Genomic DNA, 5,957 nt, shown 5'->3' on the forward strand with positions numbered 1-5,957 from the left:
ATGAGCATCTGAGGCATAATGAATTATATGATTAATCCAAGTATTTTAAGCATATATTCAATGCAATATACTCTCTTTTCATTTTTGACAGCATCAAAAAGTACAAAAAAAGATTTAAAAATTATCATCAATATCAATTTAATTTTAAATATATACATATTAAATGTTAGAATTCAGATTTCTAGTTGGTGACACTGTCTCCCCTTTTGCACAAGTACTTTCTTTTTTAAAACTTGATAGCAAATTTAGATTAAATTTCTTCTTACTTTTGATTAATATATGTTAAAAAAATAAATCTTTCTTTTTTTTTGAATAAAATTGATACATTAATTAAATTTTTAAATTTAAAGATAAAATTGCTTTGAGCTTTAAGAATTCAAGGCTGATATAGCTTTTTAAAACAAAGATGTACGTTTGAGTATGAAAGCTAAACATAAGATATATTTCAAACTTCATCACTTTCTTTATGCAATAAGTAACAGTTAATTAAATTCAAAAATGATATTATGAATGTATCAGAACAAATCTATGGTCCTAATATGTGATATTCGAGCAAAATCAAAGTAAAATATGATATCAGAGAAAAATATACTTGAGAAGAAGATTGTTTGATATCAATTGTATCAATAAACTTCTTAATTTTTCTTAATATCAGAGAAGATCTATCAAAATTATATCTTTCTTATCTTGAGAGGTATCAATCAATTTAATGTACAAAAGTATCAATCTTATAATTTATCTCAGGGTATAATGTCAAAGTTATATTCATGCAAAATAGATTATTCACAAAGATATTTTCTTCAACAAATTATCTTCGTCTCTTCTTAAGAAGTATCACACATTTAACTTCAGAAAAGGCATGAATATTTTTTTTCTGTCTCAAACAATATCATCACAAAAATATATCTATGCAAAATAGATTTGAGATAATGCATTTTTCTTCTTTTATCAAAGATAAAGCAATACAACATAAGGCAATAATGATCTATTTGATATCAATTGTTAAAGTTTTAGATCGAAAAAAATGAATCAATTAAATACAGATCAAATTATTTAGATAAGTTATTTTGAATTGATACCAACAGATCGTGCAAAATAAATCATAGAGAGATTTTTTTTTGTTTAAATTCAAATCTTTCTTTTCTTAAAAAATATCACTTAATTAAGTTCATGAAAAGGTATGAAAATCTTGAATTTATCTCAAATGATATCATATCAGAAATATTTCAATATAAAACTGATTTGAGAGTGAATATTCAATTCTTTTATCAAAACATAAAGCAATAAGGTGCAAGGCAAAAATGATTCCATTGATATCAAGTTTGAAAATTTTTTTAAGAAAAAATATCCTGATACCAATTATGAAAATAATTGACTTTAAGAATTTTAAAATTCAAACTAAATACTAATTATCTTGATACCAATTGAACCAAATCATAATTTTCTTGAAAACTTAATCCAATTGAAGATAAAGAGAAATCAATTTTCAAAATTATATACTTCAAATTCAGCTTGATACCAATTATATATATAAGGCATTTTTCAAGTTCATTTTTCAAAAATGATCAATTAATGTAAGACTTTTTCAAATGCCAATTAATTTGTAATAATGATGATATGATCAACTTATACAAAGTATGAATGGCTAAATCAAATGATCAAAAACACATGATTCCTCAAATCATGATAATCAAGATACACAAGTTCATCAAAAATAAATTTTTTCTTAAGTTCAAAAATAATTTCCTCCAAAATACATCAAATTGATCACAACAAGCAAGGTACAATATTTATCAAGAATTTCTATTCTAAGATTAATAATGATTTATCCTATTAAGTTTCAAAGATGATTTCTCTTTTTAGGATTAATGATGATTTCTCTAAAATAAGTCAAATGAATAAAACATCATGAATGCTCAAACAAGTTCATATGACAAAGTTAGGACAAGCAGAATAATTTTTCTTTTTAAGTTTATTTTTTTTTTAAGATTAATGATCCTTCAAATAATACTATTTTTTAATAATGATTTTTCAGATAATATTTTCTCCTCTTGTTTTTATAAAGAATGCTAGAAAATTTGATTTACTTAATTCTTCCCCATTTTTAATAGTTAATGCCAAATGATTCTCTTATTTTGATTCTCCCCCTTTTTTTTTTCAAATTATGCACATTCCATTAATTATAAAAAAAAAATCTTTGTATTTTTCTTCCACTTAGATTCATAAACAAAGCATATTTTCAATCAAGCAAATATTCAAAATAAGCATCAAACAAATAGTCACACATTGAATTTTCATAAAGGGATCACTTTTATTATTTTTTAGGAAGTAATTATAAAGGTGATTACAAAGAGAACAAACATCAAGTGTCTAAAAATGCATGCCATATACATCTATCAAAATGAATGATTGCTAAGAAAACTAAAAGTCTACAAGATGAGTCCTAGCATCCTAAGAGAGTAGCTCAGTATATCCCTAACAAGATGGTCTAGACGACTAGAGATTACAAATCGACTCTCTAGATCCATGAGTGGACTCCTCAATATAGAAAATAGTTCAAAGAGTTTCAAGTTATAGAAAATTGATCAAAATGAATAGAATCAATGGACAATCAAATTAGAGATCAAGAATGATATTCAACTCATAATAAGTGAATCAAGTTAGGGGATTAAGAATCAATCAATTAAAAGTTTATTATCAATCAAATCAAATAAGATTAAATCAAGGAGAAACTAGATGTAGGATTTATAGTTTAGATTTAACTAAGAGATTTCAAATTCTTAGGGGTCAACCTAGGATGCAATGCAAATCAATCAACATCAAGCATACAATCTTTTATGAATGTCTTATCTTGATGTTCTTAAATCAAGCAATTTTTGAGATATTTCAATAGCTATGTGTCTTATGAGAATATCAAAGTTTACTTTATAAGATTTTCACACATAATTTTATATGCAATCAAGCTTATTTTAATTTAGATTTTTTAAATGATAGCATGATATGAGGGGTTAAGAGAGCATGTTGAGTTTAGAGTAAAAACTTATGCTTATAATAATTAAAATAATATATAAAAGAGAACACAAGAATATTCTAGTTATAAGCAATACATCAAAATATTCAAGGCAAAGAATAAAATCATCAAAATCAATAAATTAAGCATTAAAATCTATATGTATTCTAGCATCATGTATGTACAAATATAAATAGAGTATTTAAATCAATCAATTATGCAAGATAATTTTAGCAACTGATGATGGTATGATGTCATAAGATTTAACTTTGACCAAACATCATCAGCCTTCTTTTCAAATCCTAAGCATCTATTTTCAAGAAGTTGCTTCTTTTATGCCCTTGGATGCTAGGTATACCTGTAAAATTATTTCTTAATTTTTGATACCCAAGCCATTTTGAGTTCATAGGAATTAATGTACATAATTCTTTTTGGAACCCAAATTTGTTGAATAAAAGTATGACCATTTCTATTGACATTGCATTCAAAAATTTTATGGTCTACTTTATTACATTTAAAGCAAGTAATAAGATAACTTTCATATAAAGATCTAGTAAATATATTTTTGACTAATTTTTATTTTCTCAAAGGATTAAAATCAATTTCAACCTTATTGAAAATAGCTTTTTGATTATTCAAGATTAATTGAAGCTTTTGAGAACTAAATATGAACTTCAATATTTCAATCTCTTTTCTTAGTTTAGCATTTTCTTCCATAAGATATTTTTTAGATTTTGATAATTTTTTTTTCTTCAATCAAAGAGTTCTTGTCTTTTAAAAGTTCATCTTTTTCTAATGAAAGATTATTCTTTTCTTCAACTAAAAGAAGATTTGATCTTTTTAACTCTTTATTTTTCAGCTTTATCTTTTTAAATTCATCCATTAGATCATTAAAGACTTCAAATAATTTTTTTAAAATAAATTCAGAAAAAATTTCAATATTTATCTCATCATTGTGAGCTATGAGGCAAGGATTTACAATACATTCTTCCTCTTTCTCATTTTGCTTTTCTTTGCCTTGCTCCCCTTAGTCATTATTTTCTTCCTGCTTTGTTTTTCTTCTTCTTTTTCTTCTTTTCATCCCCATGAGCCGTGAAGCATATGTTGGGGATAACTTTCTTATCTTTTTGGGAGCTTAATTTTTCTTCTTGATTTGTTTCCTCATAAGTTGCTTTCAATTTATTCCATACACATTTAGCTAAAATACATGAAGAAATTATATTAAATTCATTTATATCTAATGAACAATAAAATAATTTCATGACCTTAGCATTCATTTGAATCACTTTTTTATCATGAATCAATACATTGGGTGTATATGGGCCATTGATTATAATCTTTAATAAATTATAATCATGTGTTTGTATAAATATTTTCATCCTAGCTTTCTAATAAGTATAATTTGATCCATTAAATGGTGGGGGATGATTTGTAGAATATCCTTCATTAAATAAGAATTTTATTTGGGTTGTCATGATCTTTGGCTCTAGACCCCTAGCTAGGTCAACAACTAATATGAGAGCACCTGCTCTGATACCACATGTTGTTCAGAAAGGTAGCAACTCAAGAGGGGGTGAATTGGGTTGTTAAAAAATTTTAACTAAATTTTAAAATCTAAAGAAGTTATGTGCTTCAAATCAAACTAATATGATCGCAAAGTATTTGATTTATGCTGTAGTGAATTTAAGATATAAGAGAAGTAATATAACAATTAAAACAATATAAGATAGGAATTAAAAGCAAGAAAAGAAAGCACAAGAAGGCACAATACAAACACATAAATTTTATAGTAATTCAATATAACCCCGCACCTATATCCACTTCTCAAGCTTTTCTTAGAAATTTCACTATAATCAATCCGACTACAGTACGTTTGTTTTATTCAAGATCACAAATAAACTCAATTGATTTTTCGGAATCACCAATCATAACCAATACACTGATTATTTTTCGGACTCACAATCAATCCAATTGATTTTGCGAGCTCACCAACTAAAATCTATATGTCGATTATTTTTTAGACTCACAATCAATCTAGTTAGTTTTACAAACTTACCAACCAAAATCTATACACCAATTATTTTTCAAGTTCATAATCAACCCAGCTAGTTTTACGAGCTTATCAACTAAAATCTAAGAAATCTAATTTTGAGCTTGGATGAGCCTAATCCCAAGTTTCTTTTTTCAAAAAAAATTGTAAAGAAAATAAAATATAATATATAATTTTTAGAATAAAATAAAATACAAAAGATGAACTCTTTGACATACGAAGTAGAAGCTGAAGGATTGCTCTTTGAGGCATGATTTCTCTTCAAATGATGCTTTAGAGGATATAAAAAATATTGAGAAAGTTGGTTTTTGGAAGCTTGCTGAAATCTGTGCATAACTTCCTCTCTTTTCTTTTTTTTTCAATGATATTCAATGATGCTCACATAAACTGATGTATTCTTCCTTTTTAATCTTCTTCTCTTAGCTCTTTATTAAGTTTGGATGCTTTTAAATCTTTTTTAAAAGCCAAAATAGCTGTTTCTAATCATTAAAGAATAAAAATTAGCCATTAAAAATAATTCTGTACTGTTTTGAAAAATCTGCAGAACTAACCGTTAGGCTTCGAGTCAACTTGAGCTGTCTACGAATCCACTTAAGCTTTTTTTTCAAAAATATAGCTTTCTATCTTTTTCTGTAACTTCAACTCGGATATTCAAGTCGACTCGAAGGTCTGCTCAAATTTTTATGAGCTACTTGAATTTCTGGGAGTCTACTCGAATTTTCTATCTTTTTCTTTGAGTCGACTCGGATGACACTCGAGTCGACTCGAGTATGTACCGGCTGAAACTTTAGCATATCAAAAAAAATTTTTAAATTTTTTAGTTTGAGTCGACTCGAATGACAATCAATTAAAAAATTTTAAATAAATTTCTGCATGAGTGGCTTTTTGACTTCAACT

The sequence above is a fragment of the Elaeis guineensis genome, chromosome 3 (genome assembly GCF_000442705.2).
Source record: "Elaeis guineensis isolate ETL-2024a chromosome 3, EG11, whole genome shotgun sequence".
In the NCBI taxonomy this organism is placed as follows: Eukaryota; Viridiplantae; Streptophyta; class Magnoliopsida; order Arecales; family Arecaceae; genus Elaeis; species Elaeis guineensis.